Source organism: Ambystoma mexicanum, chromosome 3p (assembly GCF_040938575.1).
Source record: "Ambystoma mexicanum isolate Mex_15411 chromosome 3p, UKY_AmexF1_1, whole genome shotgun sequence".
Taxonomy (NCBI): Eukaryota; Metazoa; Chordata; class Amphibia; order Caudata; family Ambystomatidae; genus Ambystoma; species Ambystoma mexicanum.
Window position 1 is genome coordinate 352696858 of NC_090925.1, and position 21495 is coordinate 352718352.

Below are 21495 nucleotides of genomic sequence, written 5' to 3' on the forward strand. Positions count from 1 at the left end.
CCTCCCCTACATAATCTTCCGTCCATAGACGGATTTGGACAGATGTTTTTGAATGCAGCTGTGAAACCAGAGTCTGGATATGAACAGGGCAAGCTGCTCTAGCCAATTTGCTCAACAATTCCTGAAAGAAATCCACAAAGGCCATGTATACTTGTTTCTTCGCCTGCTTCTCATGCATTTTTATCGCAGTCATGATGAATAAATTAATAGCGGTGCCTAGCCCTGGTATGAAGCCTGTTTCAAATTCATGTAAATGTTGATTGGTCAGCCAGCAATGAAAGTCCCTCAAAATCAGGCGAGCAAAGAGTTTCCCTGGGGCATCTAATAGGGCAACTGGCCGACAGTTCTCGGGAAGGTCGCAATTGCCTTTTTAAAAAATTGGATCTGTGATGGATTTTTGCCAGGATGGAGGAATCTATATTTGACAACATTGGAGAAATAACTGTAAAATGGAGGCCCAGGCTTCAGGATGGGACTTCAACATGGCATTGGTTAGCCCATCAAGTGCAGGGGCCCTGGATGGGCTTAATTTAGAAATCTGATATAGTACGTCACTTGTATCAAACTGAATGTTGGTGCCTGTGGGCATACAGTTCTAGATTAGTCCACATTGAGTGTTAGGTGCCTGGGTATACAGTGTTTAATAGTATAGAACCCATGCTTGCTCTTGTACGGCATCAGTTTGTATAGGATCTTGAGAATCATGACTCGCACAATTCAACAGATACCAGATGGAGGCAGTGTTTTTAGAGGCTAGGGCATTTTAAATATACTTGGCATCTTGTTGCATAATTGTAGCTTTGCGGGATTTGAGCCCGTATTATTGAACTGTGTTTTAAGATTCGGTTTTCCTGTTGTCCAAGTCCTGATCATACAGATGCTTGTGTTTATAAATTGGTTTAGCAGAAATGGACGGCTATAGTGTAAATATTTGTAAAGCTGCTCCATACATACCATCAGACTTACATTTCAGGCATGAGTACGTTTTGATGATTTTTCAGAAGTGTGTTAAAATGCGTTAATGATGTTGATGTCCATATAAATCCATTTCTGCCGCCAGTGATTGTGAGAATTGGCTTGTAATATTGGGAAGGAGGTTGGGGCAAGGACAAGGGTCAAGTTAAGGATAGTAGTTTGTGATCACTGTGATCTTGGGGAATGATTTGAAAATGCTTGATAATGGCAAACAAATCTCTATTGGTAAAAATGTAGTCGATAATGGCTGATTGTTGACCTCCCTTCCAGGTACTCTAGGGCAGTAGTCTCCTTTGACTGCTCCATTAATCATTATTAATTCTCTCATTCATTAGAGTTAACCAACGCTGCACAAGTTGATCAGTTTTGCGTGCCCTTTTAGATAGGCAATGAAGATTGAAATCACCCACTATGATCCCATGGTTAATGGAACGCTCATTCATATTTAAGTCCAAGTTGTATATCTTATCTTGCAAAAAAGCACTCTGTTTCGATGCTACAGTGATTACAATAGAGATTGACAACTGCTAAAACTTTGCACAGGGTTTTAATTTTTACAAGTTGGATGAACGTGTTCGGGGTGGCCCAAGGGTCTAGCTGTATGCCCCAAGAAGATTTGACTGCAACTAGCAGACCAGCCATAGGTCTACCCTTGGCTTGAGTCTTGACAGGGAGTAAGGAAATAGCATGATCATCCTACACAGGAGGCTCGGCCAACCAGGGCAACGATGTCGAAGCCACTTAACAAGTTGTCGACTGAGCTCAAAAGATGATGGAAATCCCTGCTATTCCAACTAGCGAGTCTTCAGGCTTTCTGCTGTGTGGGTATGTGTTGTTCATTTTTACTAGGACCTTGTTGCAGGGTGTGTCTGGGTTTATGTAGAGTCTCTACAAGTCAAAATGTCATAAAAGCCCCCTGGGAGCAAGTGATTTGCAGAGGCAGGTTTGCTGCAAGGTGTTGTGCATAGGTACATGGGGCATAATTTATCGAACTTGCTGGGGTGTCATGACCCTTAACCCTGGCCCTCACTGGCAAGTCAGCCTTCCAGTTAGGGCCAGTTGAAAGTCCTTAAAACCTTATCCAAGACTCTCTTGGAGTCAGTCCTGGCGTCTTTGGCGCCAGGCTCATAACCATCATGAAGACCAACATTAGAATGGGAATATTTACTTGGGACTATTTAACTTTGGGGGGGTGAGGGGGGTTCATACAACATGGAGGCACACACATAGCTCAGTTACAAGGAACTGAGTTATGCAGTCTAGTCTTTTGGATGTGACAGGCCTGGGACTACTTTCCCTGGACTACTTTGGGTGTGGCAGGCCTGGGACTATTTTACCTGGACTACTTTACCTGAGACTATTTAAACCACACCCAAACAGCAGAACACACTTCGTGTCCGGTTCTTGATGCCAGCTTACCTGAAACCAAGGACCTGCAGAGAGAGAAAGAAAACTACGAAACTTACCTGGAATAGTATCCTGTCTTCAATCCATCGCTGACTTCAGTTCCACTCACCTGAAGGTACGAACTCCATCATCCGGCACCGCATGCATCCTGGACTATCATAACCTGGAAAGAGGAGGAAGAAAGACAGCATTAATAAGCGTTTACTCACGTTTCCTCCCGAACGAAGAAAGCCACACAATTCTTACCTGGGTAGTCCTCTCCTGGTCAGTATCATTGCTGGAACATCACGGTGCTCGGCGAGGAACATCGCAACCTGCAAGGAGAGAAAAGACACATGTTAGCAATAAAAAAAGGCGAAACAGCGCCGCGCATCGCACATTACTCACCGGACAGCATCGCGCACACCACGCTTTTGCCTACCGGCCCATGCTCATCTTCAAACTGCATGACAACACCAAAATACCTTTCCATACCTAAAAGGAAAGAAGCAAGACATTATTATTTGAACTAAGAGGAACATAAGATCTACATATAAAGACTGTAAAGCATCAAACCTACGGAGTCGCAGCAGGCCTGGATTCCCACAGGGAGCTTGCACCAGTGAAGTAACTTGGTCGCTGCTCGCCCCCACATCTACGCCCGCCCCTGCCATGAGGAGCAGGAAAGAAAATCCACCTTTTACAATATTAAGACCCATCTTTAACCAGAGGCCTTACCAAGGGACCGGGAGAGGGTTTGAGAGTGCAAATCATCCAACCAGGGCTGGGTGGCGTCCCCGTGGATACCAGGTGAGCGTAACATGGGGATGTTGGAAAATTGTTCTTGTATGAGAATGAAGCCTAATTGGAACAATTGCACTCTTGCTTGCCACAAGATGTTTAAAACTACATCAGATTGAATCCACAAACGGACAGTTGTTAAATCATTTCCATGCAGAAATTCTACTTACGTTATGTCAGAAGAACAGGTCTAAAGACTCAACACCACTAAAGATATTTAGTACACTTGTCCTGTTTAGGTCATAAACTGGGTAAGAGCCGCCTCTACACTGAAGAATCAGCCTATGATGATTCGATAAAAGTGAGGAAATGTTTGTTATTATGAGCCACTTTTAACTGAAAATGATTGCTATGATTAGTATTAGCTACACAAAGAGGAGGGCTGTTCTTCTGCTCTGCTATTGGAGATTAATGGCAGAGTTGCCAAGTTTGTTACAGCATTATGATGCAGTTCTGGCCATTTTGATTTGTGTGTCTCTAGTGATGATTTATTAGGGCTAAAATGCGATGAGGGAATGACGCCACGATGCGCAAGTGATTTGGCAATCTCTTTTCCCCTTTGCTCAAGTGTGAGAAATTCGTAAACCCAGGGATCTAGTGGCTCAATACCACGTTCAGCTCGCTCATTAGTAGAGACCGTAATAGGTTGATGTTGGGAGGCATCGGCTTTGTTTGTTTTGGGTTTCCACTTCGTGCACTAAAGCATCGAGAGGTTCGTACCGAAGGTCAGCTGTTATTAGAGAGGCGGAAGCTGAAGATTCTCGATTCTGCTGCGGCGATCCTCTTGCTCAAGCTAACGCATCACATTTTATGGCGTTTTAGCTATGTTATTCTGTTGGCTAGACATTGTCAACGAATGAATAAATGTGCGCAAACCTGAGTGTAAAGAGCTTGGTAGAGCTTTCATATTTTCAACAAAATACTTGTTTTTGTAGTTGCTTTAGGCCATGAAAAGATGGTATAAAGGCCAGCTTGGAAGGTGGTGGGAGAGCCATGTGATCCTCAGGCATACGATCTCTGCGTACCCAAACAGTTGGTTCAGGCACCAAGTCCGTGGCTGTGTCAGAATCTCTCGCTACCGGGGCCTCCCCCTCAGTAGGCACGTCATGTGGGTTGTAGACAGATGGTGTCTCTTTCCCAATTAGTGCCAAGTGAAGCTGGTTCTTAACACCATCAAGATGCTGTTCTAATAGTGTCATGAAGGTGAAGATGGAAAACCCGAACAACATGGAGGAGGCACCCCGATAAACGGTGCAGGGGCCTCCCTCCTCCTCCCTCCCCCCCACCCCCTTGTGTAAGGGGGAGGGGGTAAACCCAAGCACGCCAAAGCGCTCAAAGCCCGCAAAGGGCAACAAAAGAAAGAGCCGGGCCAAGCCCGATATAAGCAGCGGGTGTCCTGCGGAAAGAACTTTCAGCTTTCAGCAGGACGCCCGCCGCTACAGGGGAAGATTTAGTTTGGACTTCACTTGCTGGAGGACTGTTGTTGGAGGGTCGTGGTGCCTCGAGGGAACTTCGTTGCGGTTCGAGAGCAGAGTGAGGAGCTTGACCTGCCGAGCGGAGGCGAGGACTACGGAAGGCACCGGAGCAGCCGCGGAGCAGCCACGGAGGAGGAGTTATTGAATTAAAGACTGGTGTGAGTTTCCAAGTACGGTGTGAGCTGGGCAAAGCTGGCTCGCCGGGGTGGAAAAAGCTCCAAAGGACTGCCCAGGAGATTACTGACTGCTCTGGGTGAAGCCGAGTTCATGGGCTAGTTGGAGCTGTTCAAAGCGGGCTTGCACAGCAGAAGGACATTAAATAACAGACGGGTGTCCAGTGTGAGCTGCGCAAAGCGGGCTCTCCTGGGTGAAACGCCCAAAAGGGACAGCTGTGTAATTGTTGGCTGTTGGTTGAGCGCATTTTCAAGCTATTAATGCCCGGAGGTGGGCACAGCGGTAAGCAGAGAACCTGGAGGCACAGGATCAAGGTGGTAAAGGGCTTGCCTGCCCTAAGAAGGACCTGGAGGCCTTCCTCGCCATGGCAAGGATGGCGGTGGACAAACATGGCACAAACTGGATGGAGTTGATGGCCTCACAGCTTGGGGCCCAGGTTGCTGGGCGGAATCGCCTCTATTGTTCCCATCCACATCCAACAAGGAGGATTGGATGGAAATTCAGACATTGGAAGAGGGCGAAAAGGAGGAACGGAGCGAAGAGGAAGAGCCGGTAACCAAGAGGAAGAGGATCATGACAGAGAAGGCCAGCAAACAGCAGGCCGAAGCTGCCATGAAGCACAGAGCGGCTGGCGCTAAAGGAAAGGGGAGGGCACAGGAGTCTGTAGCCTGGGCGGCGCCTGTGCCTGCTTGGGCTCTGAGGGATCGTGGCGGTGCACCCAGTGCTCCTGTGGCCAAATCGGCAGTAGCAGGAGAGGGCCCCACAACCCTGGAGATGGTAAAAGGTATGTTCATGCAGTTTATGCAAGCATGGGGTAATGGGAGTAATGGGCAAATGATATGTGGTAATATTAATGCATTTAACCAGTTGGGTAGGAATGCTGAGGCGGTTCACCACCAAGCGGAGAACCAGGGAGAAAAGGATGTGGGCTTTGGGGTTGGGCAAGCCTTTGTCGTTCCCGGGACTGAGCAAGTCACAGGAGTGGGGCAGTTGGCACAGGTGGGGGCATCATGAGCAGGCAAGCAGGCGGAAGGGCCAACTTGGTCGGGACAAGGAGCAGCAGTGTCAGGTGTCTCCCTGGGGAGGGGGGACGGCCAGGGATGGCTGCCGGGGTTGGCGCCAACAGCCAAGCTGGTTCAGGGCAGACTAGGGAGCAATGTCACGCTGTACAGGAGGCCTATGCCAGTCTTTGCCCCGGCGAGAGTTGCCGTGAATGCCTTGGTATGGCATATACCAAGGGCATACAAGGAGAGGGTATGGCAAAAATAATTTTATGAAATCCTGGATCTGGTGGGAATGGAACCCGAGGGGGAAGGGTTAAGTGAGTTAACTGAGAGAGAGGGTGAAGAAAGACAGAGAAAGGCCAAAGGTGGAGGCTACTATTCACAACTGGCTGAGGGCCTTTAGGATGTATACTACCATCATGCTAGAGAAATTTCCACAGGATGGGGTGGCAATGATTGCATATGAGCAATACATTCACAATCTGTATCTAGAACATGGAGCGGATGCTTGGCTCAACTATGATAGGGGGTTTAGACTTAAGATGCAGGTTTGGCCAGCTATGACCTGGGACGATGTGGGTGGGCACATAGACAAGATGGTACCTGCCAAGGAATCTGGGGAGAAGGCTAAGGGGAGAAGCGGCAATACAAGAAGAACAGAGGGTCTTATCCACACAGGGGCAGGGGGTCCTTTTGAGGGAACTCCTCCTGGAACAACCGTTCCATCTTCCCGGGGGAGCAGCCTTAATGCTGGTTGTTTGCTGAGGGTGTAGCTAAGGCACGGCTTGTAGATTCAAGCATACAAAGGGCAAAAGCTCCGGGGGACGCAACTCCTCAGCTGGGAAAGGGAAGCAACAAAGCAGTGGCAAACCCAAAGAAAAAACAAAGCGTGAATAAAAGCCAGTTACCCACACCAGTGCGATTGCGGGCCACGATTCCTTTTCTAAATGTGTATCATAACATTAGCGATGCTAAAATTCTCTGGGAAGGTTTTAGGTGGGGGTTCAGGATTCCTTTCTCTGGGGCGAAGGGTGCCAAAGAGGCCAGCAATTTGAGGTTGGCACTGGGGATGCCGGAATTGTTGGTGCAAAATGTGGGAAAGGAAATCAAACTGGGGAAGGTGGCAGACCCTTTCGCCTTCCCTCCTTTGGAGAATTTAGTGGTATCGCCTTTGGGACTGGTGCCCAAAAGGGAGGAAGGGCAGTACAGGTTGATTCAGCACCTTTCCTTCCCGGAAGGTGCATCCGTGAATGATGGCATAGCTGAAGAGCAGTGCAGGGTTCATTATGGATCTTTCGATGAGGCGATGGAGTTGGTGAAGGCCACGGGGAGAGGTGCTCTGATGGGTAACGCTGACATAGTCTGCATTCCGGTTGTTGCCAATCGACAAGGAGAGCTATCATTTATTGGGTTTAAAAGTGCAAGATGATTACTTCTTTGAAAAATGTTTGCCAATGGGTTGTGCGATTTCGTGTGCATACTTTGAGAAATTGAGCAGCTTTCTGGAGTTTGCATTAAGGCAGAGGGCACCTATGGGGGGCACTGAACTACCTTGATAATTTCTTGTTTATCGGTAAAGAGGGAGCGGGTGAGTACCGGTCACTCATGAGATCATTCCAGGGTCTGATGGAGGAAATGGGGGGTACCACTGGCTAAGGGGAAGACTGTGGGTCTGGTCATGACACTGACCTTCCTAGGCATTGAGATCGATTCAGTCGCAGGGGAGTGCAGATTGCAAAGTGCTGAAATTGCAAGAACCGATCAAGGTGTTGAGGGGTAAGGCCACCCTGAGGGAGCTTCAATCAGTGGCAGGCAACCTCAATTTTGCAGGAAAAAAGGTCATCCCGGCTGGGAAGATGTGCGCAAGGAGCATTGAGCTTAAAACAGTGGGGCTACAACACGCGGGTCAACATGTCCGCCTGGGGGCAGTGGTTAAGGAGGATCTCAAAATGTGGGATGCATTTCTGGACAACTTGAATGGAGTGTTGCTATGGAGAGAGGAGTTGGAAAGCGGCAAGGAGCCTAAGCTGTTCACCGATTGCTCAGGTTCACATGGCTTTGGGGCTATCTTGGGGAGCGAGTGGAGCAGTCGGGCCTGGCCAGCAGCATGGCAGCGCAAAGGGATTACTAGGGACATCACGCTGCTAGAGTTGTTCCCTATTGTGGTGGCTTTTAAAATGTGGGCTCGACAATTGAAGGACAAGAAGGTGATGATCTAGTCAGACAACTTGGCAGTGGTTCAGATCATCAATCAAGGGACGTCCAGTAATCGCAGGGTGCTTAAGCTGCTTTGAGAGCTCACAAGGAGCCTGCTGATGCTGAACACAGAGGTGAGTGCACGGCATATTCCTGGGGTGAAAAACGTGGCTGCTGACTCTCTCTCGTTTGCAGTGGGTGAAGTTTTGGGGGAGCTGTCCGGAAGCAAGCATGACGACCCCTTTCAAGGCACAGTGGTGGGGCATGATTGGGGGGGACCGGAGTTCCCTGATTGATACTGCTTTGGCGCCTGGCACAGCAAGGAGATGCAAAGGGTGCTGGGAGTGGTTCTTGGCCTTTCAGAGCGAGGTGTTGACAGAGGCACAGAGGGATTTGCCGGCACAGGTTTTTGTGGGATGGTGTTGGCGGTCTGGGAGGACCAGATCTTGGATGGCATATCACTTGGTGTCAATAGCGCATTAATACAAGTTGGGGGGCAGGTAAGATCCCACGAAAGAGCACTACATTGTGATGGCAATGAAAGGTTGGGCCAGACAGGCTGAGAGCAAGCCAGATGAAAGGCGGCCCATTGACATGGTGAAACTACACAGTATGATCGAGTGCCTGGGAGAAGTTTGCCGGAATCTTGTTTACAGCAGCCTTCACATTAGCTTTATTTGGGGCTTTCAGAGTGAGTGAGTTGGTACTAGAGAATAAGGACGGAAGGGGTTCTGGGTTCCTGAGGATGGGTGATGTACACTTAGAGGGTGGTTGGTTGAGCATCTTCCTTAGAAAATCCAAGACAGATCAGAAGGGGAAAGCTAGGATTATTACACTCGGCAGCACGGTGTGCCCAGTGGGGTGCGTTGCGGCTCATCTCCAGCAGAGACTGCCCACAGGTGAAGGGTGGCCTTATCTTTTACACAGCGATGGGTGGCCTTGAGTCGTTTTCAATTCAAAAGGGTCATGGACACGGCACTGGTGAAAATGGGGGTTACAGAGGGAGTGTTCGGGACTCATTCCTTTAGGATAGGGGCAGCCACCTCTGCGGCAGGGATGGGCCTGAGTGCGGGAGCTATCAAGCAAATAGGGTGGTGGAAATCTGGGTGCTTCAGGGGGTACATCGGGCCTGAAAAAAAATGTAGCACTAACAAAACTTCCCTCTCATCTCCTTCCTAGTAGCTGCAGCACAAAGATGGAGGCGGTCCGTCTGGGTGGTTGGACATTCCTTTGTGTCAAGGGCCGGGGCAAGCTGGACGGCCGGGCAGGAGTTGGCCGCTGGTGAATACCGGATATGGTGGCATGGGGTGCCTGGGATGAGATGGGATCAGCTGCAGAGTCACATGTGCAAATTGCTGGGTAAGCAGCAAAAATCGGATGGTTTGATCATAGACCTTGGGGGCAACGACTTAACGAGTTTGGGGAGAGGGAGCCTGATGAGGGAGATGATGTTTTCCTTACAGGAGTTGTCAGGTGAGACCGAGATAGTGTGGCACGAAATCATTCCGAGGCAGGAATGGAGGGGTGCTGAGAATCACTCAGCTGTGGAGAAATTAAGAAGGAAACTGAATTGTGCTATGGCAAAATTCTGCAGGGGCAGAGGTTTCCCCCTACATCAGGCACGGCTTGATCAACCTGATGTCCCCGGAATACTACTTGAAAGATGGAGTGCATTTGTCGGCATCAGGGATGGAGCTGTTTTTTTGGAATGTGTGCACTAAGCTCTTGGAACTTTGAAGGAGGGAAAGGGGGGGAGCCGCAGTGGGCGGTAACCAGTTTTGGCGACCAGTGACAAGAGACAGACTCTGAATGAGCCATTGCTAAACCGGAGGGGTCTTTGCTTTTTTGGACCAGTGCCTCTTGGGCGTCTGGGGGTAGAAATTAGGGCTCAGCTTCCCCACAACAAACAGCCCTCTCCCAGCCCAGGAACACCTGCAGGGCAGCCAAGTCTCAGACACGAAGGGTTGGGAGAGTTGTGCCTAGTATGGACTTTGCTGGGAAAAGGGGGAAGCAGGTTTTGGACACGGAGCAGTCGCCGGACCTTCAGAGCTATTTTCCTATTGTTTGCTGTGTTTTATTATTTGTGAAAATAAATCTGCAGCCTTTTTATGCCAAAAAGAAGACATGTTTCATTCTGCACCTTATTGGTGGGGAAAGGAAGGGGCTGAGAGAATGAGTAAGGGTGATGTATGTTGGCATAATAATGGACAGATGCCCAGGTTATCAATAACGAGGTTTGCTTGTCGATTTTTATGTCTTTCGAACAGCTTAGTTAAAGACATTACAGCCGTGCCCATCGCATTAGCGACATTGGTTTGTGCGGTGTGGGATTTACAAAAGAAATGGAGAGATCAGCTGAACTTAAGGTGGAGTTTGCAAACATGATTGGGGACTGGGATAGATAGTTCGGGCGAGGGCAGGACACTCGAGCTGGTGATAGAGAGCCCTGTTGCAGTAGTGGTTAGGCAAGCAACAGAGGCAGATAAAGGGGCAGTGTTATTGGGTTCACAGTGTAATAAAATAGGAGCTGGAATGGGATTGTTATGAACTTGTGCTACAGTCACAGTATCAGGCAACAATGTCACACAAGGGGCACCTTGCTGGTCCGTTGGAGATATTTCCATAGGTTGGGTTATGCTTGGAGCAGGATCAGGGCACGAGCAAGCGACAGGTGAAGTGAAGCCAGCAGCCAGGATTGACTCGGGGAGAGTCGACATGTCAATGAGCGACTTGTTGACAGCAGAGTTCGACTTGGTGGAGTTCGTGGCTACGCTTGGGGGTGGAGCTCCCGCAGCACCTTTGACTGGAGCTTTCAAAGGGCACTCTGCGTTACAGAAAACTCTAATATCAGCAGTGAGGGATTGTGAACGGTGCCACGAAGAGGCAGCAATATGACGAGTAGCACTGATAGGATTGCCAGCTCGCACTGGTGTACGTTTGGTTTGATTGCACAGTTTGTTAAGCTCATTCCAAGATTGCATGGCTGTCTCTAAGGTATAGTTTCCGGCTATGGAGTAGTTGCCAAACAACATTTGATTAAGTGAAAGCTATATCAATTGGATTACGGTCAAGACAAGTGCAATAAAGACGAGACCCACTCACCAGCTCAACTGCACTCGCCAAAGCACTCTGCAATGCGCGCACATTCTTGTTTTTATAGGAAATGCGGGTTCATTTGTATTCCTTCAACAGCAGAGTCTATGTGCTTACCTGCACTCTCCAAAGGACTCTGCAGTGTGCGCACCCAAATGGTTTATTTTATGCCACATAACCGTAACAATGTTGCTCATGTAGGTGCATCATGCAAATGCACCATGAGTGCAAAGTGGAACATTGAAGTCAAATGATTTACCATGGCGCAATACTGTGTATTCTGAGTGGTACCTCTTTCTGCATGTGTCAATAAGACATGATCCACGAAAGGAGTCTGCACCAGATGTAAGCAAAGCAAACATTTAGCACAAACAAAAGAGGTGATAGCTGGAAGATTTTGAATTAATCTGAACCTCTGTCATTGCTCTGGGCAACCCTTCAGACCATTGTTCCTCATCTGCCAAGACATTACAGCAAGGGGAACCACCATTTACAAATAAGGCCTGTTCCAACCCCAAAAAGGGGCAGTCCAGCCTAAGCTGCTTGGTCCCATCGCTTCTGCACAAGACCACAAGCAACCTCAAACATGTTTCAGACAAGTTATAAACCTTTCAGCCATCACCTCTTTTCTGTTGCTGTAAGCAAGCATTAAACTGCATTTGAAGAAGTTCAGTTAAGTTTTTACCTCCCCTTTTCTGAATTTTGAGAACTCCTCAAGTGGAGGTGCACAAACCAAGGGAGATGGGTAATTAGCAAGAAACCTGCGACACACGGCGGTATGCAAACCATTTGTCTATTATTCTAAGTAATGCAATGTATTTGTTGTATAAAACACCAAAAGGGGTAAAGACTCCCAGGTTGGCAACCCTCAGGAGCAGTATATAAACTTGAAAGGTGTGTGAAATGGTGCGTAGCCAGTGAATCATGCAAGTTAGGAAAACCTGTGCAATAGGTGTCTCTATCAGTGAGGACTGAGGTGCATCAATGTTGAAAGCACCTTTATCACGGTACAACGTCCATTGCCACCGATTCTTTACCACAAAAACCCATCGAAAAATATGGGGGTGGGAGGGGGTTAGGTTTAGGGGGGTGTGGGGACTAGATTGTAAATAGGTGGGGAGGGTGGTTGGGGGGGAGTAAGCCCCCAACATAAACAAAATTCAATTAGTTTTTGCAGCAAAAAATCTGCGGTAGAAAATACCACAAAAAGAAAACGGGCGATGGATTGCCATAGAACCCTCTATCACTATCTATCTAGTACCACAGAAAAAGCAAATGGCCAAATACAGCTGTGAGAAACCTTAAGGTATTCTACCTACTACCCCGGGATCTTCCATTCAGGTGGCTAGGGGAAGGGCCATCGCTTTTGGATCTCGACACTGGGGGTGGACGATCGAGGGAGGATCACCTGAGTGGAGGGTCGCAGGGGATTGGGAGGACAATGCCTAAAGGGAAGACATGGTATTCCCCCTTTCCCAACTGTACATCAGCACACACTTCCTCAGCCTTTCTGGGGGTATTTTCCATCTCATCCCATCTCCCCCTCCCCATTTCCAACATCTACTGGGAAGAGGAAGAGGAAGAGGTTTAGATTACCCATAGGAACAACACTGTGATGCAGGGAGAGGCCTACTACACTCCACCACTCTCCCGTTAATAGAGTCAGGCAAGGTCAGGCACCTGACATTAACCATACACACCTGTCTCCACTTGACTTTGTTAGGGTATACAAGGTGTGGTTCTGCTAGGTGGAAGGAGCAAGCTGGGGTTGCTAGATGGATCGTGGAAGCCATGGGAACAGAACGCTGCAGCAGGAGAAGCCCAGAGGATCCAGAGGATAACGGAACGCCAGAACTCTGACCTAGTGTGTCAGAGGGGTTGCAGCATAGCGAGGGAGCCGAATTGGGGAAAGCTGTGACCTGTTCGCCGTATCCAGGCCAGTGCTTGTTCCCATTGGGCGTGCGCCAGTCACATCTAAGGGGCAGGCGGTGAGACCCTGACCTCAATCCACATACCCTGACGAGATTGCCCGCCAGCGCTGCGCTATCAGGCGAATTTCATGAGGGAGAGAGAAACTCAGTAGCGTGTGGGTGGCTGGAGAAGGAACAGTGACAGAGCGGCGAAGTGCGAAAGGCAAAAGAAAGAAAGGGGCGCAAAAGCAGAAAAAAGCAGACAGTGATAATTCTGAAGAACGGGAAGCAAAGAGAGGGTGCGAGCGACCTGAAAGAGAAAAGGAAAAGGTGCAAGAAGAAAAGTACAGAATGTAATGAGAGGGGCCAGAAATCAGAGTTGTTGCGCATTGGAGGAGCAACAGCCCTGCATTCTCAAAAGTCTCTGATACTGCCATATGAAAGAACTGTGCTCCGAAAGGTATATCCTGACAAGTTGAACTTTTGTTTGAGGCAAGAGTGGCCTACGCTTGGGGAAGGGAACCCCGAGAGGCCCACAGAAATTGTGAAAGACATTGTTATAAGATTAAAGGCCTAGGCTTGGGGAACGGAACCTAAGAGGCCTAAAGGAAACAATCTTCTTTTGTGACAAGAGATGCCTCGACTTGGGGAAAGCAACTCGGAGGCCTAAAAGGACGTTTCTTTGCTTTTGGAACCAGAAGGGTCAAAGCTTGGGGAAGGGAACCCCAAGAGACCCAGAGAAATTGAACTTTATTGCCTTGCTGCAATAGCCCTACCTGGAAGGTTCCAAGGTCACCCCTTTTTGCATTTAACTATTTTTAAACTGGCAGAACTAAACCTGACTGTAAGGCTAGCTGAAACCAGCCGTGGATTGCATTTCTTTTTGAGCCACCAGTTTTCTTTAAGACGACCCCACATCATATTTGTTTTAAGAGTGAGGGCAAGCATAGGTTTTGACACAGAAAGACTTGGGGTTTGGTCTTAATTACATTGACAGCCCTTAGAAGCATCAGTTGAGGGAACAATCCCATTAGAGTTAGGGCCAGTTGGGCATTACACCAACCCCCTACAATGTTTTATAATAAAGGTTTTCAAACTGTTACTTTTGAGTCTGTATCTCTCTTGTTACCATGCCTGCCTCACACAGGGTATGCTTTTCCCATTTCTACTACAAGTAGTGTGTAGTCCAGATGGGGAGAATCCATTTAGCACCTAGACCAGTGTGCTATGTGAGGGATCCAGGGTAAGACTCGGACACAGTGGCATTTCCAGTGATTATGAAGGACTTTTATTATTAAAAAAAGAAGGGGGCCACTAGGGGGCGCTTGGCTGCAGCTGCGCTGCTCTCCCGAGATGGTCCAGAAAAGTAGACTCAGCCCCCGCTTTTCACACCCTGTGAGGGTGACCTAAAGAAAACAGAGAAGTAAAGGACCACCGCCCCCCCAGTCCAACAGCCGAGCAAATCGGACCAGTGGGGACCAAGTTGGACCCGGCGTCGTCATAAGGGTGAAACAGAGTAACTGGGCCCGCCGGAGGGATGAGGGTAGACAATGCTGTGAGGCCCTGCGACCTTGCTGAGAAGCTGTTGGCGAGGCGACCAGCTGAGGTGAGTGTCCCCCCCCCCCCACACTCTCCCAGACGCTGCCCGGAGCTCCTCCATTGGGGGAGGGGGTGTGGACCTCCCCGGAGGTGTGTTAGTGAGGACGCCTGGCCAGGTTGGGGCTTAACTCGGAGCCTGTGCCTCACACCATTAGAGCTGCCGCTCAACCCCTCGCCCCCAGGGGGAGAGGGAGCTGAAGGCCCCGGAGGGCTCAGAGTGTGTAATCTCCCTGGGCTGACCCAGAGAGGTACTAGTGCAGGAGAGGGGTGGTCCCCCACTCCGATGCTGATACTGTTCGCAGGGCTGCTCCACAGCTTCCTCAGCCCAGAATTGTGATATCAGTGGGCCAACACGGATAAGAGGCAGGTGCCCCTGGAGACCTGAGAGATACTTGGAAGTAAATAAACCACCAGGACACCCTGGGATCTCCCGCTGTCTCTTGGGTCTGGGGTCCTTGATGGAACATAAAAGGCCTCCAGCGGCACAAAAGAGGAGTAGAGTGTGTCCCTGGCCGGTCCGCCACACATACCCTTGGGCTCACCAGGATATTCCTAGTGGCACATGGAAGGGAGAGCAAAATTAGCTGGATTTGAATACATGCTGAGGAGGACCGACACAGAAGACCCCCTACGTTGCGACATGGCGTCCGGGGGGAGAGGAGACTGCAGCAACCAAAAAAGACATAGCGCCCATTATGGAAGAAATCGGGAACATGAGGGCTGATATTGGAGGAAGGGTGGACAGAATAACCCACAGAATGGAGAAAACGGAGGAGAGATTGGAGGAAGTGGAGCAAAATCAGTCCTCCCAGGACACCCTGGAGACCCAGATGGACGCCTGCATGTCAGAAATGGAGAGACAAGAGGCAGAAGTTATAATGAAGTTGGATGACCTCGAAAATAGAAAAAGACACAATAACCTGAGACTCTTTGGGATACCAGAGAAAGAGAGGGAGTCGGTTCTGGACCTGAGAAGAATGTCACAAAACCTATTTTCAATGATGACTCGATTGACGAAGCAAAAATGTAGAGAATACATCGAGTGGATGGGTCTGCAAGAGGGCCTAAGTCGATCCTGGTTCGCTTCCATACCTACACGGAGAAGCTCAAGATCCTGGAGAAAGCTAGGGCAAGAGGCCCGGTACTGTATGGTATGGCCAGAGTATCGATCATCCAGGATCAACCTACGAAGTGGTTGAATGAGAAAGGAGCCGGGTACAGGTGGGGATTCCGGTTCTCCATCACGTTCGAGGTTGACGGAAACCAATATATGCTATCCACAGAAGAGGAGATCCGCTGGGTCACTGGGGAGCTCTTGGGGGGAAGCTGGAGAACCCATGGCCCCCACCAAATGGAAACGGCTCAGGAGATGTACAATGGAGAGTCAAGGGCCCGAGCAGACGAGTGCCGGGATCCCGAAAGTTTAGGATACATCGCCTGCAGCAGAGACTTGAAAAGAAATGGGAACGGAACGGGCAGCGGACATGCCGGTGGTCCCTTGAGCAGGCAAGGAGTATCGGGGGTGGGCCCTGGAAGGGGTTTGCTGCCCACACATCAATCTCAATATGTTTTTACTGTGGCCTGAGGGGGGGGGGTGATGCTTGAGGGGATCTGGAGTTAAAGTTTAATGAGTGTTTGTTAAAAAGGAGGGGGGGGTGATGGGGGGCTCCTAGATTCTGGATTTTGTTCTGAAGGGACCTGTCGTTACGGGTACATATGGTGGTCTGGGATTGACCTAATGAAGATAACTTGGGAGAACCGGGCGCCTTTGGAGGAATAAGGGGGGGCGGAATGGGGACCGTAGTACAGGTTTGCTCCTTTTGGCCTAAACTTTCTTGAGGATGCTAGAATTGGCACCGGAATGCTCAACAGGTGGGAAGGAGGGTGCTCCAGTAGTGCGGTCACATGATGGCAGCTACAGTGGTCAGGGCACAGGCTGACTTCCTATGGATAGGCACCCTCACTGTTAATGGTTTGAACTCTCCAATGCAATGGTCACTCGTGGCCAGGAAATTTCAGAGATCTGGATTGGATGTCCTGTTCTTACAGGTGACTAGGTACATCAAGGGAGAGGAACGGAGAATCCCCTGTGGAATGGACGGCCAGTAATATTTGGGATCTGGTCCTCTAAGGAAAGCGGGAGTGGGTATTCTAATAAACAGAGGAATTAATGTGGAGACCCCTAAGACCTGGTCAGACGCTGAGGGGAGGGCCCTCCTGGTCTCGGGCACCATTAATCAGGTGAACTTTACACTTGCCATGGTCTATGCCCCCAACCAGGGACAATTAAGATTCCTGAACTACACCCTTCTGGAAATAATGGTCCAGAGCTCAGGGTATCTTCTCTTGGGAGGAGACTTCAATATGTGGGCTGACGTCACCCTGGATAGGCAGGCGTCGTCTACCAGTGAACATGTTAGATGTATTTGGTTGGAGTGACATCTGGAGGCACTTCCATCAGCAGGAAAGAGGATATACATTCTACTCACCCCCTCTTCCCCCCCATGGTACTTTCACAATAATTGATTACATGTACTTCTTAAGGGACTTGTGGGAGGATGCAGAGGGTTCAGAGATTCGCCCCATCACTTGGACAGACCACGACATGGTAACGGTAGACATAGACTGGGGAGGAATCTGTCCCAAGGCCGCGAAGTGGAGGTGTAATGACACCTTTCTCTCCAAATTGACTAAAGAAATTAAAGAATACCCCCACGCCAACCACACATGGGAGGTAGACATGAGAATGGTTTGGGAAGCGGGGAAGGCCCCATGGAGGGGGATCCTGATTAGGGAGGCAGTTAGAAAAAAGAGGGAGAGGACTCTAATTGAAGAAAGGCTGCGGAAGGATATACCACAGCTCGATAGAATGGCTCTGGAGCTAACGGTGGGACGTGAGGAGAGGATCTTGGAGGCAAGAGGGAGGAACTGAGGCTCTTTGAGGAGGGGAAAAAACCCATAACCTGCAATTCTTGAAGCAGAAGCTTTATGAGATGGAGGTTAAGGCAGACGCACTCCTGGCAGCAATACTTGGAGGGCACCGTGCTGAAAGATGGGTTACCGAAATTGAAGGGAGGGACACCGTACACATGTCGTCCGCAGAAGGGATCCAGGAGGCCTTTGCCTCTTTTTATGAGAAACTCTACATATCTACACATCAGCCGCCAGATCAGGGGAGGGTGACACAGACACATACATAGCAGACATCCACCTTCCTAAGCTGTCGTAGGTCAAAACTGGTGTCTTGGAGGCTCCCATAACACAGGAAGAAATCAAGGGGGCGGTGGGGAGGTTACTGTTAGGAAAGGCTCCAGGGGAGAACGGTTTCTCAGCAGGGTTCTATAAGACATTACTCCCTGTTCTACTCCCGTTCATGACAGAACTACTTAAGGACATAGTGAGCACAGGCAGAGCCCCAGAATCCATTTCCCTGGCACTTATCTCAGTGACTATTATAATACACAGGGCTCCTGGTTACAACCCTGCTCTACCCAGGTGGGTAAACATTAAGTAAAACGAACGAGCAAAGTCACAGAACCCAAAACACCAACTCCTGTTATAGATTACCACATTGGGACAATTTAATTCGTTTTTCGCCATGAGCCTCCGATTAATTCCGCTTCAATGCGTTCTGGTTGTCATGGCAACCCATAACAACACTCAATTATTTGGGTACTATAATTCACCGAACACCCCTTACTTGTACATAAATTAACTTGAGTGTATTTTGAACCTGTGTTGGATGCACTACCCTTCCGCGCCACGGATTATATTTCGAATGCCGCGTTGGCATTTACAAAATGGCCGCCGCCATAAATACAACAGTAGTCATGACAACCGGACTGTCTCCAGCAATCGGCCGGAGGCTCTGCCGCACTGGGATCTGGACACATGCCACGATCCTACATTCTAGAGGTAAGGATGCCCACGCGGATTACCTGGGTTGTAGATTAACCTTGTCCCACCGAGTAATCGACACATTTCATTTCACGCCGCTTGTGATGAGCATAGCCCTTTGGGGGATTAGGTTTGAGTCACACTATTACACCACCATGTTTTCTCTGAGCATGCACACACCTGTATGGCTCACCATGGGTGGACTCCATACCTCTTTAGACACCAAGAAACGGTTTTAGCTTTTTTCCTTTTCCCCATAGGCGCGATTGTATTCCGACTATGCGCCTTTCCATGTTTGGACTCACCAGCATTTACCTGCTGCCTCACACTGATATATCCGGTCGTTGTATGAAGAGCGGGGTAAGATTGTCCGACAGGGACCCTCTATGTCACTATTGATTTTGACTCCTAACCCGCTAGCTTTGGTATTTACACCTTTGGTCCTCATCGACAGATTGGACCTGCATTGGATCACTGAATCCCTTGGTCTGGACCACATGGAATTCCAGACGGTTTCAACTCCACGCTGGGATTTCAACCGAACTCTGTAAGATCCTAGGAGCAGTTTCCACTTGGAGTTGTCCACTATCTAATTCAGTATAAATTGCCATTAATTAAAAAGTTTACATTTTACACAGAACCCCACACACTCCTGATTTTGCCTCTCTGTTTGATTCCTCCGACAGAGTCCACAGGAAACTCCTACTATAAGATTGCTCTGTCTGATGAAGGCATACACAACAGCAGCCACACAACTCAACTCCAAAAGGCCGAAACACAGTTGTGTTGACTTTATGACTTTAAGTCCCAGTGTCCAACGTATACACTGTTCATATTAGTGCATTGAAGCACCTTGTATTGTTAATGTACATTTGTATCTCATGTTGATCCGGCAAGGATTTCAGGGATTGTATACGTGTTGAATCATAACCCAAGGGATTGCCTTTGGGTGAGCACCAATTGTATCATGTATAGATGTTGTATGTAAATAATTGAGCTTCCTGTGATACCTTGAACATTAATTCTTGTCTTGTATTAAATTTGCTAAATCTTCAACCATTGTCCCAATGTGGTAATCCATAATAGGAGTGGGTGTTTTGGGTTCAGTGATCTTGCTCATTCGATTTACTCAATTATTACTTATTTCAGTGATACATAAGGAAGGAAGGGACCCCCGGGCCATGTGGCTCGTACCACCCAATCTCCATCCTGAACATGGATGCCAAGACCGGGTCTTGGTGGCATGGCTGGAGGGGTATATGCCAAAACGGATATATGTGATTATTGCGACCCTCACAATGCTGACTTTTTTTCTTCTTTTAAACCCCTTTACACCACATATATATGTGGGGGGATGTTAGGGAAAATTCTAATCTATGGCTAATTTCCGTCACCTAGTGAGTCCCCCAGCAGCTTTGCTGGACTTCTGGAGTTTATTTTTTTTCCACTTGGTAAGAGTGAGAGCTTTTCCCCCACTCTTACCTGTGTTGTGCTATGTGTTTCTATCTGTTTTTGTGAATGTGGACTCTGAAGCACACCACTTCAGCAGCCCCCTTCTTTTTGTGTGTCACACAGCACCTTCAGTGCCGTGGCACAGGGTTGTCTTTAAGACTTACCTCAACTCTATTTCTGAGGTGACTACTGTCCCCCAGAAAAGGGTAAAGTTACCATTAACTTTACTTAGTCAATCTACCACAGATCCAGTGCAACCCATCTTCCATGGAGTACTGGAAAGGGTTAACTCCTATCCCTTTTTATCTGTACCTCCTAGAGCATTGTTTCGCTCTTTTAACATTTAGACTTGGCTGGTGGCAGTGGTATCTACCCTACCGTTTCTACCGCGATTATATTAGATAAACGTGGTACTGTTCTTGGCTATTATATTAGCTTCGAACATAAACCCGCTTGGCCAATTCGGCATTTCTTTTTGTTAAAGTCCTTCTTGTGTCTTACTTTGCACGCCAATCTAGGTTTGCCTTGTTTGTTCACTGTCTTTTGGCGGGCTTTCTGTTCAGAAGCCCTCCACCAGGCGCCTGGATGTCTAGGTGGGCTGAATGTGAGGGAGGGGTGTAGTCCCCCCCTCCACAGGGTATCCTAGGAAACCCAAGTCGCACTTTGTCATGATTGGCCAGGGTAGTTGTCCGGGCTGGACAACCCCCCTGCTGGGTAATTGACAGCCAGGCTGTGTGAATGGGGGTTTTTCGCATATAAGGCAGGTCTCTTGTGCTAGAAGTCAGTCACCACTGGAACTACAAGGAACCGAAGAGAAGCGGAGAGAACAACAGCTGCTGCAACTACCCCATCCCGGTAAAGCCCTGCTGCAGTCCTGAGCTATTTTCCCTTCAAATGACTTAGAGAAGATCCAGTCTGGAGTCGTCTTCCCTTGAGCTTGGTGGGGATAACCAGCTCATCTTCTACAGCCAGAGGATCCTCTTCCTTGGTCGAAATCGCTGCACACTGCTGTAGTGGTCCGGATAGCCACCTGAAGAGCCTCTCCTGTTTTTAAGAAGTGCACCTTTTATTCCTTGTCGCTGCTGCTGGCTTCATCCCTCAGTGGTGCAGACCCTCTTCAGACGTCCTCCTTCACAACGAAGCTCCAGGAATCGTGGATCTGTGGGAAACCAACAGGAACATCTGCCAGGGCACTAGCTGCACCACTGGCACAAGGTACTGTGTTCTGTTGAGGAAACTGGGTGAAATCCCTTTTTCTTCATTTCCAAGGCTTGCCCTTGTCTTCCCTCCTTCTTGTAACCTTTGATTCCGAACATTGACAATATCGAAGTACTTTTTGGCTACGTTGAATCGTGAACTGTTTGACCGTGTTATCTTCAGCAACTGGCCCTGGTGTCTTTCGACCCTGGCTCTGGCCCTTTGACTTATGAACTCCTGTCTTTGCGTGTTTCTTGATTCTGCCTGCCTAACCAAAATATTGCCTGTGATTTTTGCCTCCAAATCTCTCTGGGTATCTCAGGTGCTAAGTGTGTT